Genomic DNA, 14,020 nt, shown 5'->3' with positions numbered 1-14,020 from the left:
TCCCATTTCCTCGTGTCATCACCTAACGCTGTCCTGGCAGAGCTGCTGCATATTAAATTGCCTTTTAGGCCCTGGGAAGGGGATGGCGTGATCCGTGGAGAAAGGCCCTCATGCAAATGCGTGACTGCTGACCCTGCCCCGCCAGGAGGAAGGGCAGGAGGCGCTGGAGACCGGAGGGGCACGCGCGGGCACGTGTCGCTCCACGCAGCTTCTCCCTCCTTGGGCCCAGGCCCCGCGGGGCTCCTGCCTCCCACGGCCTGGCCTCGGGAGGGCCGGCGCCTGCCCGCCGAGGAGGAGGCCTGGGGAGGAGGCAGGGGGACGGCTTTGGGTTCCCGGAGGGAAAGCAAGCAGCAGAGGTCGAATCCAAACTTCCTCCTGCCACCGAGAGCCGGGCCGGGGTGGCACCCGTGCTGCGGGTGAGGCTCCCACCGGGGCGGCTGCGGTCCTGAGCCGGGCGAGGCGGGTTTCCAGGCCTGGCGAGGCGGGTTTCCAGGCCTGGCGAGGGCTTTGCAAATTCCCCAACACACGCTGTCCCCACCCATGTCAAGTGGCGTAATAGCCTCTTGCCTTTGCTGAGTGGCACTGGCTGTTCAAGCGCTTCCTTCTTGATTTTTAGCCCGTTTGCGTTCCCTTGGCAGTAATCCCAAGTCTGCGGATCTCCAGTTACTGAGTGTCGATCGAAACGCGCCTGTCTCGGCTTCGCCGGAGCTGTCCAGGACAGTGGGCACGGCCACCTGGCCAGCAGAGTTACGCCGCCAGCGCCCGACGTCTGGGCAGAGCTTCTCAGGAGCCCGGCGGCAGCGGGGGCCGCGGAGAGGCTGTCTGCACTGGACAGTCCCTCGGAGCTGGGCGGCCCAGGCAGGGCACGCCGAGACAGCCCGGATGCCCGAGCGGATGTGGGGCCTCATCAGGTGGGAAGCTGTGCACGAGCTTGCAGTCCCGAGCGGGGCGCCAGGAGGCCGGGGTCGAGGACCCGCAGAGAGATGCGGCAGGCGCGGGGCCCGGGCAGGCGCCGCAGTCCAGACCTGAGCCCCAGCTGGGAAAGCGCACGCGCCACGTGGGCCCTGGGCGCTGCCCAGGGGCAGCCGGCCGCTTCGCCACGGAGACGAGCCGCTGCTGTGAGGGCACTGACCCCATCCAGCCCGTTCCCCACGCAGCCCCTCGGGAAAGCACGAGCCACAGCCCCTCCCCAGGTCCCCTGTCCCCAGCCTCAAGCCCCCAACACCCGGACCCCCCCTCCCGCGGCTTGAATCCGCCTCCATCTGTCTGTGCCCTCAGGAATCTCTCTTGCATTTCCATTTCTCCCTCAGTCTTAACCTGGCCCGCCACCCTGGGTTGTTTCTCTCACTGTCAAGACCTTCCGCTAAATGTCACCAAGCACTGGCCTTTCCTCTTTCAAATCGTTCTTCAGATCCCTCAACTCCAAGATCCTCCTATTAATATACTGGACAAACGGTACCAGCTAGTCCAACTTTTCTCCACTTCACACCCAGAGATAACAAACAGACCCATGGCAGACAAAAAGACGGTAGACTTTGGTACAGGGTTTCGGTTTTGGTCATGGATGGTGGTGACGGTGGCACAACACTGCAAGTGTAATTAATGGCACTGAACTGTATATTTGAATGTGATTAAATGGGAGATTTTAGGTTTTAGGTATGTTACTGGAATAACATTTTTTTAAAAAATCCTTAGACCTGTACAACAACAAATAGAGAACTCTGATGTAAACTATGAGCTGCAGTTACTAGTGTAATTATAATAATGTTATTTCATCAGTCGTAGCAAAGGCACCCTACTAATGCGCAGTGTTAATGGTAGGGAGTGGGGAAGCGGGTGTGGCTCGGGGAGAAGGGGCCGCCTACCACGCGGGCGGGCCCAGGTTGGGTGCCCGTGCCTCCTGAAGCAGACGCAGACCTGAACCACCGCACAAGGGGGCTCGACTGGAACTCTGCACTTCCCGCATGACTTTTCTGTATTCCCACGGCTGCTCCAATTTTTCAAAATAGGGGAGAAAAGGCAGTAGAACTAGCCAGTGATGCTGTAACCATTTTGGCGATGTGTTCTCTGCAAACCCACAATCCATCGCCACCGCCTTGCTACAAAAACACAAAGGGAGCGTCCCCTGAGCAAAAGGTTCTAAAATGCGCTCCCAAGATATAAAACAGCAACAGAGGAAGGAGGAGGGCTTGCTCTCTTTCCCTCCCACCCCTCGCACTTTCCCGGGTAACTTCTCACTCTGTTAATTGTGGCACCAGCCACCTTTTAAATCACGCTTTGAAGCTATTTCCATGAGGCATTCTACTGAATTTCTCTGATGTGCTTCACCTCACGTGCCCCCGCTTAAACCCAGCGAGAGGGAGTCGGTGTTCAAAGGAGGTCCTGAGCTGGCAGGGGAGGTCACACACGAGAGACAGGCGCGTCAAGGACTCCTGTGTCATCGCCGAACACTGCGCTAATTGTAAAAAAAAAAGGCAGGGTGTATATTCTGACACACCATCCCGAAAGGCGGGATGCAAATAAATATTCATGAGTGCACAGCGATGGCCTTCGGCATATTAGATGATCAGCTTTCTCTCGGTGCTGCCATGACAAGCCTCCTGAAGCGGAAGTGGGGCGCAGCCCCCCAGCGCCTCCCCGGGGCTTGCTTTGCCCCCTGGGGCAGAGCTGCCACACTGGCTGGTCTCCCCCGCTTCCTGGGCCTGGGCCCTTGGGGGGCCGAGGAGCTCTGGGCCCCTGACAAGGCCCTATCCCAGGTCCGGTAATGGGGTGGCCTCACGAGAGCAGTCCCCCACCAGGTCCCAGCTCCTGCCCCGGGGCGTTTCACCTCTGACAGGCTTCTCCCTGGGGGACCTGGGCTCCTGGGCCCCTCACTGCTCCCCCAGCGCCTGGATGTCCTTGCACGGGGCTCGTGCCCTGGCCGGTGACTTTCTGCCCATGCCCCCCTTCCACCGCTGGCCGGGCCCCGAGCCCCGTGCAGCTGGAGGCCTCGCTCCCCGCTTGGCTGTTACCCACCCCCTCAGGAGCTGTGGCCAACCTGTCCCCTCAGGCCTGCTCCGCCTCCGGGGAGGACCTGATTCCAACGTCCAGAACGTCACCAGCGGCCCCTTCGCGTCTGGCACAGTCACCCCACCCTAAGGTAGGAGGGCCTCTGAGGACCACTCTGCGCTCGGCTGCAGGGGCAGCATGCACGTCCTCCCGGGGGCGGGCCCTGGGGCCCCCCACAGACGCCAAGCCCCGCCGAGGATGGGGTCGCAGAGGTCTTCTCCAGGAAGCACATTCCATACGGCCAGCAGAATCCATCCACAACACCTCCACCTGCAGCGTTTCCCCACAGCCCCCAGACATTTGGTCTGACTTGAATACCCAGTGTTTCTGACCAAGACTTTCATAAATCAAGTGTGTCTCTTTACGCAGCCCTTTAACACCTATTTATTAAAAACCAATCCTGGGCGGGAAACAGCTGTGGCTCAGGCAGCTGGGCTCCCGTCTACCATATAGGAGGGCCAGGGTTCCATGCCCAGGGCCTCCTGGTGAGGGCGAGCTGGCCCACGTGGTGAGCCGGCCCACGCAGAGTGCTGCCCCGCACAGAGTGCTGTTCCATACAGGGGTGCTGACCCATGCAGAGGGCTGGCCCAGCAAGATGATGCAACAACAAAGAGACACTCAGGAGAGACAGTAAGAGATGCAGCAGACCAGGGGGCTGAGGTGTGCAAGAGAACGATCGCCTCTCTTCCGCGCCGGAAGTTCCCAGGGTTGGTTCCTGCAACTGCCCAATGAGAGTACAAGCAGACACAGAAGGACACACAGCGAATGGACACACAGAGCAGACAACTGGGGTAGGGGGGAGAACTAAATAAAAATAAATCTTCAAAAACAAACAACAAACCAATCCTGGGCAGACACCGTCCTTGGCACTAAGGAGTCAGCAGGGAGTGAGACACTGTCAGTCCCCACTGCCTTGGGAGGAGACAAGCAGCAAACTAAATGAGCAAGTAGACAAAGTCGTGATGGATGGGGAGAGATCTGGTGATACGATAGCAACTGAGGGGTGCGGGCTCGGGGGGCAGGCAGAGGGCAGGGCAGGCGTCTCTGAGGAGTGAACTTGAGCTGAGGGCTGGAGATGTGCAAGAGCAAACTATAGGAAGATGGGAGGACGCCCCACTCAGGAGGGGGAGATAGATAGCAAGAGCAGCTACTGCAGCCCAGGAAGGATGGTGGTGGTCAAGAAACAAAAGGGAGGCCAGCGCGGTCAAAGCATCAGGTGCGGGAGGTGGGAGGAGAGGCTGGAAGTGCAGCCTCGGGTGGAAGCTGAAGCGTGGTGCCAGGCGCCTCCCTCAGCCCCGAGACCCAGCTGGACGACCTGCACTCTGGGTCCTGGGTCAGCGGTGGGAAGCCGGCGTTCTCATTCCGGTTCTCTCTCCATGGCTGCACCAGCCTGGCCGGGTCCCTGGAGTGCATGCTCCTTATCTACAAAGCGAGGGTGCAAGACAAGATGACTCTAAACGTTCCTGTTCCCAGCAGCACCTGCGTGGTGCTGCTCGCCCACAAATGCAGACCCACAGCGCCCAGGGGCCCACGTGCCAAGGCACCAAGCCTGTGTCCAGAGAGCCCGGGATCCTCCCCTGCAAACCCTGCTGCCGCTCCTCGCAGAGCGGAAACCTGCCAGCCGCTGCCAGGGGACACTGACAACTCACTCGGCCAGTGAGCAATGTCATGGCCGTGTCCAAGAGGAGAGGCAGGGGGAGGAGGAGGTAACAGGCAGGAAGCCGGCGCCTAGACAATGAGCTCCCGAGTCCTGCCGGAGCAGGAGCCTGAATTGAAACATCATCCAGGTCAGCGCAGGGATTGCACTGCAGCAAGCTGGCCGAACTTCAGACAGAGGTGACAGGGCAGCCTGCACCCAAAGGCGCCAGCTCGTCTCCTAACGGGGCCGCAGCACCTCAAGGCTTCTGAGGCACCAAGCTCGCGTCCACCACCACCAGGGGCTGAACGACGGATTCTTTTTTTCTTTTTTTAAGATTTATTTTTTATTTATTTCTCTCCCCTTCCCCTGCCCCAGTTGTCTGCTCTGTGTCTATTTGCTTCATGTTCTTCTTTGCCCACTTCTGTTGTTGTGAGCAGCACGGGAATCTGTGTTTCTTTTTGTTGCGTCATCTTGCTGTGTCAGCTCTCTGTGTGTGCGGCGCCATTCCTGGGCAGGCTGCACTTTCTTTCACGCTGGGTGGCTCTCCTTATGGGGCACACTCCTTGCGCGTGGGGCTCCCCTACGCGGGGACACCCCTGCGTGGCACGGCACTCCTTGCGCGCATCAGCACTGCGCATGGGCCAGCTCCACACGGGTCAAGGGGGCCCGGGGTTTGAACCGCGGACCTCCCATGTGGTAGACGGACGTCCTAACCACTGGGCCAAAGTCTGCTTCCCAACAAGGGATTCTTCAATCAATTAAACCGCATCTCCAAAAGGATGGTTTTGCCTCTCCATGGAGGAGCTGCCGGGCTTGCTCCTGAGACCTGCGCTGGCTTGAACCCGACACCTGGGGCTGGCAGCCAAGGGAGCTGGGCGCGCGCCCCGACCCCTGCATGGGCTGCTGGGACTCAGCGCCGGTGGGAATTTTGCTGCCTGTTCATTTTGCTCCTTTCCACTTACAACCCAGCAGACGGTACTTCACTGAAGGTGTTTGTGATCAGGGACCACGGGCTCCACATTTAGTCCTCTCCGTGCCCACACACCTATTCTGTGCTTGCCATCCGAGGCGGTGTTGCTGTTTGGTAAAGGACCCCATTTTGAGGGGATAGCAGGTAGCAGCACATGGCACAGTGCTGCCCAGGGCTGCTGCGTTTTGGAACTCTCCTTAAAAAAAAAAAAAGACACTGTGCCTATGAAAATCGGTGTTTTTATTTGTGTAGTGAGAAGTTGGATTTAATGATACATCTACTTTATTTTTGGGGGAAGGCATGCAAAGCGGGTGCTCAACCACCGCGGTACAGCGGCTCCCCTACGTGTGGGCTTGGTCGGGCCCTTTTCTGAAGCCACGTTGCCTCTCTCTCCTCCTGGGTGGGGCGTGGGGCCAGCCTGCCTCAGTCAGCAGTGCCAGGGAAACAGTAAGAAGGGTGGAGACGCAGCGGGCGCAGTCAGGATCAGCCTGTGACACCGTGAGCTAAGTGAAAAGGCCACCGGGCCCCTTCCCTGACCCCCTCCTCCTTGGAAGGCAGAGCTGCCAGCAGGGCTAAAGCCAGCTTCCTTGTCCCCTCACTCCTGGCTCTTCTAATGGCAAAAAAAAGAATCAGCCTCACAAAACATGCAGAGAACATGCTCACAGTATGGCGTTTCTTCTAAGTAATACTTTTCTGATTCATTATATCAAGAAATTAAATAGTTATACATTTGAACTCTCATTAATAGATAGTAAATGTTGCTTATTATAAAAATCCTAATAAATCATTAGGTTTTTTAAAATTAACCACCAAATGGCTAACAAATTAAATTTAAATAATTAAGTCTGATATTCCTAGAGAGGGCTCACAGGGGGTGGTACATTACAGAACCTGTTTTTATTTTGTTTGGTTTTAAACAAAAAAGAGCCCGTGCTGGCTGCTGGCTTCTGCCTCCCTGGCCCCTTTCCAGACCGCAGCGGGCATCTGTGCAGCCGCTGGCCGGGCGGGGGGCGGCGTTTGGGGGGTGGCCGGGCTCCCTGGGCCGCACGCCCGTGTCGGAGCCCTCAGCCTCATCAGTCCTGGCTCTAACCAGCCGAGATAAGCAGCGCCGACATGTGTTGCTCAAGTGTGGCTTGCTCTGTTGCTTATCGCCTCTTCTAGGGCTGCTGCCGATAATTAAAAGCTCTGACTCTACGCAGATGATGGCCAATCAGCCTCGCCTGCAGTCCAGTGGGAACCCTGTTACCCCCACCCAAGGAAAAGGAAGCGAGAAACAAGAAGTACATGCAACAGCTCTAACTGGAACTCGGGGCCGCCTGTCCAGCAGCTTGCCTGGGCAGCTGATAAACTACTGCTGCATAGTTCATCCTCTCGAAATATACTGCCCTGACTTGACTCAGGCCACCGGTCTCTTATTAACATTTTAACACAGCGGCATTAAATAAGAGAGTCTGATATTCTAATTTGTAAAGCCATAACAGACTGTTTCATTTGTTCAGCTGCAGCAAACCAAGAGTCTTCTATATATCAGGAGTTCATCTTTTTTTCCTTCTCTTAAAGCAATGATGTTAATCAAACCGTGCAGACTCATCATGATACTATAGGAGACAAAATCCAGATGACAAGGAAATGATCAACTCTTTAAAAAAATGTATTTTTCTTAGGCAATGTTGCTGAGGCCAAGAAACACATATATAGAAAAGGGTAAAATAAACAGCGAACAGACATTTCCAAAATGCCTTTCAGGCTAGAACCGCACTGTCATTCAAGGCAGCAGTTCTCAAAGCTGTGGTCGCTTCTCTGAGATCTGTATGATCAAAACTATTTTCTTTATAAAACCAAAATGTTATTTGCCTTTTTCACTGTGTTGACATTCCCACTGATGGGACAAAAGCAGTGGTGGGTAAAGCTGCTGGCTCCTTAGCACAGAGCAAGGAAGTGGGACTCCAACATGTACTGCATTCCTCACCACTAAACACTCAGGAAAAAATGAAAGAAGAAAAACAGCCAATCCCACTTAAGAATGCCCTTGGTGAAGTAGGAAAAAGGTACTAATTTTTACCAAGTCTTGACTCTTGAGTACACACATCTATTTATCATTCCGTAGATGAAATGGGACGTATGCATAAGCAGTTCTGTTGTATACCCAAGTACAATGGATTTCCTATGGAAAAATCCCTGGAAAAATGAGCTGAGGGCTGAACTAGCCTTTTGTGCTTGGAGCATCATTTGACTTGAAAGACTAGCATATCATGGGTACTCAGATTGGGGGCATGACAGACATTTTATTGAAAATGTATAAAGTAAGCTGATCACCTCAAGGTAAATGAAGGGCTAAAATCCTCAAATTCAAGCTTTGGAGATAAAATTAGAATTTTGGAAAACCTCTGTCATTGTGAGCTCAATATTTAAAACTCCCAATAGTTAAGTGATTTTTCTGATGAGTCAGTGGTGATATTTATGAAAATGATTTTTGGATACTGTGTAATGAAAAGTGTCAACGTTTAGAAGTTCTGCATTACTTAGTGAACCAGTATTTTCCAAATAACCAATGCACGATGTTACAATATCATGCAGGGGTAAAAGGTTGTATCAAAGTACAAGATAGATGAATCGCTTTTAATGCAAGGCAGTATGAAGTGTTCACTGACATGGCTTTAGATTCCCCATCGCAATTAACCCTCAAGGAAGTACCACTTATCAAGTTGTGGTACAGGATCAAAAAAGAATATCCATGCTTCTCTGAAAGGTCTATTAAAATATTTCTTCCTTTTCCATCTACATATCTGTGTGAGGTCTTTCTTCATATACTTCACCCAAAACAACATATCACAACCAATACACAAGCAGAAAGGATAATCCAGCTGTCTTCTATTAAGCCAGACATTAAAGAAAATTGCCAATCTGTAAAACAATGGTACTCCTTTCACTGTTTTGTTGTTTTTGAAAATAGTTATTTTTCCATTAAATGGTAAAGGGTTTATTATTTTTAAATAAATTGAAACATAAAAATTTGTTTTAATTTCTCAGATGGTAAATATTGACAGAGATAACCCACATAAACAAAAGGGACACTCAGTAATTTTTAAGAGTTAAGTCCTGAGACCAAAAAGTAGCAGTGCCTGCCACACAGGAAATGTTCACGTTAAAGAGGCTAAAGAGACATTACAACTAAATGTAATACCAGCCCCTACGCAGGACACTGTCTTGAAAATGCTATAAAGAAAAACAATAGGTCACGTGAAAAAATTGGAATATGAAGGGTAAAGTACTGTAACACTGTTAAATTTACTTTAGTCGATAAATATACTATGGTTATATACAAAAATATCCCTGATCTTAGTATTTAGGGTAAAAGGCCAAGATATAACTTATCCTCAAATGGTCTGAAGGAAAAAAAAAGCGTGTGTGTGTATGTAAGAGAGAGAAATATTTCATAGACCTTACGAACTAAAATTTCTACATGGGAGTTTGAAAGTCAACATAAAGGTCACAATATTCCTATGGTACAGACAGTATCACTTTTCAACTCAACAAATGCTTTTTAGACACCTAGCAGATGAAAAAGCAGCTAAGGAGAACTCACATAATTTGACTGTTACACAATCTTCCAAGGAGCATGCTGCGATTCGCGTCAGTCGGGGCTAACACAGCTGCCATTACTTCCTCCCTGCTCCCTGGGAGCCTCTGCTATGGAGCCTGGCATGCCACGTGCCCCACCAGCCTCCCTTGCAGCTAGGAATGCCCGAACGATCCAGATGTGGCCAGAGGCATAAGAGAACATGTGTTGGCTTTCTGGGAGCTTCTTTCTGTTTTTCTGCTAAAAGGGCTGGGCAAGAGAGAACCCTCACCTCCCGCCCCCATCTCCTCCTTCTTGCGTTTAATATGAATGTGATGCCTGAAGCATGGCAGTTGACATGGTAAAACAAGCTTCAAGACTTAATGCTAAAGATAGCCAAGCAAAAATAGGAAAAAAGTCTAAATCGTTGCAGACATCACTGGGCAGCTGAATCAACTCCAGCAAATGCTTATCTCTATCCATGAGAAAAATATACTACTATTTGTTTAAGCCACTGAGAATCAATTGTCTGTTACTTACAGCTGCATATATTATTGATAGCTGCTTATTCAGGAAGAACCGGGCAAAAGGCAGGAGAATAAATACAAAAGACTGTCTTTCTGTGCAGTGGGAGCACTTCCACCACAGAATGCTCACTTAAAACCTGGACCAAATGACGCTGTAAAGTTTTTAACAATTCTAAAGATCTAACAGCTTTCATTAATAAAAATTCAAATAAAGAACTCCTTCGAAGGTAGCATTCCACAGTGATTTAAGACCTAAAAGGGTCAAGACAGCATCTAGTCCGATGAGTCTAAATGGGAAACATCATTTCTGGGTGTTCTGCCAAGAGCGTATATTATTGCCAAATTCCTAATTCAATGCCATATATAAGAATGCTTTAACTGAAACACAGAAGTTAAAAATAAGACATTCAAATAGTAATATCCCTTCTCTCTCAAAGATAAATGTGCCCATTAACCCTGGATGCTAACAGGAAGATTTCTCTCTCTTCCACTCTATTTGACAATTATTTCCAGCCATTCATGAGGAAATCAGCATGGGAAAAATAATTTAGGAAGTTGGATCCTGATCAGCTATTTCACTGAATTAAAGTACAATAAGGTTCATAACTTTTTAATGGAAGTATTAATATTAAAAACATATTACTAAATACTTCTGTGTAAGGTTCTGTGCAAATCATGTGGGGTGGGATGGGAGGCATTTGGGTACAAAGATACACAAGGCACAACACAGGCTCTCAAGGAGTTTAAATCTAGTTAGATCAGAAAGAGATAAATGTGAAAAGTTAATGAAATGTTTCAATAACAATTCTAGACAACATGCAAGATGTCATAAAACAGTGCATGATTCATTGCCAAAAGGATTGCTGTTGACAATAACTGCTGTGGGTTTCAAAGAAGGAAAAGATGGTTTCAAACTGAGGAAGGCGTGAGGAGGCTGTAGAGAGAAGGCAGGGTCTAAGCAGAGAGATGCATATTACGAGTCTATCTGAAAAATTATTTTTTTAAAAAGTGGGAAAGCCTTCGGGATGTTTGGGTGCCCAGAGCGAATGATGCCAGGTTGTAGAGGAACACTGGACATTCAAAAGAGATGGGCAGCAGGCGACCAAACATGTGCGTCAGGGCTCAGTAAGGGGCCCGAGATGCGACAGGAGGAATTTGGTGGTTGGCTACCAAAAGAGCAACATTTTTTTCGGGCTCCAAGCCTGAGATCCCTGGACTCCATAGAGATAGCACTACTAAGTGATGAGCTGGTGCCATACTTCCCATTCATCAGTGTAGAATCCCTCCCCCAGTTACCTTTGGAACTACATTGGCCAAGCGCAAATTTAATTCATTTTATGAAGTAGAGTGGGCCTTTCAAATCTTTGGCCTTGGAAGCGGAGTAAGAGCCAAGTCCCTGCCCTCTGCCCACCCGCCTTACTCAGACGGATGCAGAACACCTTCAGAACGGGCAAATGAACACAGAGAAACTAAAGTGCAGGTTGGGTCTACGTGGCACAGGCACAGACAGATATTTAACTTAATAAAGACGGTGGCATTCTAATGTTGGCATTCCAACATTCTAATGTCCAGCCATCTGTGTGTATCCTAACCCAATCTAGACACCTTAAGAGCGTCTACCTGCTACCTGGGAGACCGTCGTAAGTGCCTGGAGAGTCACTGACTCTCATGACGACATGGCCTGAGACCCCCCCAGCCCCCCTCATCTAGTCTAAACATGAAGCCTTTTCCTTTAACGGGATCCTGGCTCTAAACTTTCTTGGGCCAAGTATTACTTCGCCTGTACCTCTTTTTTTTTTAACAAATAAATTTTATTGATACACATTAATAAAGCATACAATCATCCAAAGTGTACATGTACAATGTACAATGGTATTTGGTATAATCACACAGTTGTGCATTCACCATTTCAATAATTATTAGAGCATTTCATTATTTCAATAATAAAAAAACAAAAAGCAAACCAAAAAAAAAGCAGACAAACAAGAAAATTCCTCAACTCTCAATCTCTCTACGCTTCCCCTACTATCCATAGCTGATGCTTCCGGCTATTCTATCCAAAGTGTATAATCAATGGCTTTTAGTATAATCACCATGTTGGACATTAATCATCGCAAAATTTTAGAACAATTTCATTACTCCAAAAAGAAAGACTCCACACCCCTTAGCATTCCTTCTTCAGACCCACATAACCACTAATCTCATTTCATCTTTATAAAGTGATTTATATTTACATTTTATATAAATGGAATCATACAATAAGACCATTTTTCTTTGAGGCAGAACAAATGTAAGTTAATACCACAAAATGTTAACATCAGATGAAACAACAACAAACAACATTATACTAAATGAAGGAGACCAGACAGATGTCTCCTACAATCGGCAACCCTTTTCATCCGTAAGTGTGGTTCCCTGGTGAAAGACAACTTTGCAAAGCATCGTGCCCTGAAGAGTTACGGCCTCACACTTGCTTTAGGCAGGCTCCCTGGTTGATGATTTGTTGAAATTGCCATTTCTAGAGTTGTCTTACTTTATAAAACAAATGAACTACAAGCATTAAAACTTATCAGTGTTACCATTAAGAAAGCTACCTCCCTTGCATTCGTTGGGCTCTTCTGCAAAAACGTATTATTCTTCAACCTAATAGAGACAGATAAGTACATATATGTAACATATAGGCAGATACATAATATATATAACATATACATATTAGTATCATATAAATGACCTGAAATCTCCCCATTTAACAACATTCAGATATACAATTCAGTGGTATTAATCACATCCACAATGTTGTGCGACCATTACCTTCATCGATTACCACAGCTTTTCATCACCCCCAAGAGAAACTCTGTACCAGTTAAGCATTAACACCCCATTCCCGGGCCCTTCCCGTTCCCTGGTAACCTGCATTCTAGTTTCTGACTCTATGAATTTTCTTCTTCTAGGTCTTTCTATCAGTGAGAACGTACAGTATTTGTCCTTAGGTGTCTGGCTTATTTCACTTAAGATGAGGCCTTCAAGGCCATCCAAGTTGCCACATGTAGCAGAACCTTGCTCCTTTTCAAGGCTCCATAATAGTACACTGTGTTTGTAGATCACATTTTGCTGATCCATTAATCTGCTGTTGGACACTTGGGTTGCTTCCATCTCCTGGTGATTGTGAATAATGCCACTATGAATACTGCTGTGCAACTATCTGTCCAAGTCCCTGCTTTCGATTCTCCTGCATTGTATACAGAAGAGGACTTGCTGGGTCAGATGGTAACTCCATCCTTAGCTTTCTGAGGAACCACCACACTGTTTCCCACAGCAGCTGCACCATTTGACATTCCCACCAACAACAAACGAGCATTCCTACTTCTCCACGCCCTCTCCAATGTTTGTACTTTTTCCATGAGTCACCATTCTAGTGGGTATGAAGTGGTGTCTCATTGTGATTTTGATTTGCACTTCCCTGATGGCTAATGTTAAGCATCTTTTCATGTGCTTTATGGCCATTTGAATATCTTCTTGGCAGAAATGTCCAATTTTCATTTGTCATTTGATTTATTGAGTTGCCTTCTTGTTGTTGAGTTGTAGGATTTCTTTATAGATTCTGGATATTAAACCTTTACTAGGTATGTGGTTTCCAAATATTTTCTCCCATTCTATAAATTGTCTTTTTATTTTCTTAATGAAGTCTTTTGAAGTGCAAATTTTTAAAATTTTGATGAAGTCTCATCTATCAATTTTTTGTTGTTGCTTGTTCTTTTGGTGTCAGGTCTAAGAAACCATTGTCTAATGCAAGGTTCTGAAGATGCTTCCCTACATTTTCTTCTGGGAGTTTTATAGTCCTAGTACTTATATTTAGGTCTTTGATTCTTTTTATTTTTTATTTCTCTCCCCTCCCCCCCCCAGTTGTCTGCTGTGTCCATTCGCTGTGTGTTCTTCTGTGACCACTTCTATCCTTATCAGTGGCACAGGAATCTGTGTCTCGTTTTGTTGCATCATCTTGTTGTGTCAGCTCTCCGTGTGGGCGGCACCATTCCTGGGCAGGCTGCACTTTCTTTCACGCTGGGCGGCTCTCCTTACGGGCACACTCCTTGTGCATGGGGCTCCCCTATGCAGGGTGGCAGGGCACTCCTTGTGCACATCAGCACTGCACATGGGCCAGCTCCACACCGGTCAAGGAGGCCTGGGGTTTGAACCACGGACCTCCCATGTGGTAGGTGGACGCCCTATCCACTGGGCCAAGTCCACTTCCCTGATACTTCTTGAGGTAATTTTTGTAT

Source organism: Dasypus novemcinctus, chromosome 1 (genome assembly GCF_030445035.2).
Source record: "Dasypus novemcinctus isolate mDasNov1 chromosome 1, mDasNov1.1.hap2, whole genome shotgun sequence".
Classification (NCBI taxonomy): domain Eukaryota; kingdom Metazoa; phylum Chordata; class Mammalia; order Cingulata; family Dasypodidae; genus Dasypus; species Dasypus novemcinctus.
The sequence above is the reverse complement of the archived record's forward strand: the minus strand, read 5'-3'. Positions refer to the sequence as shown.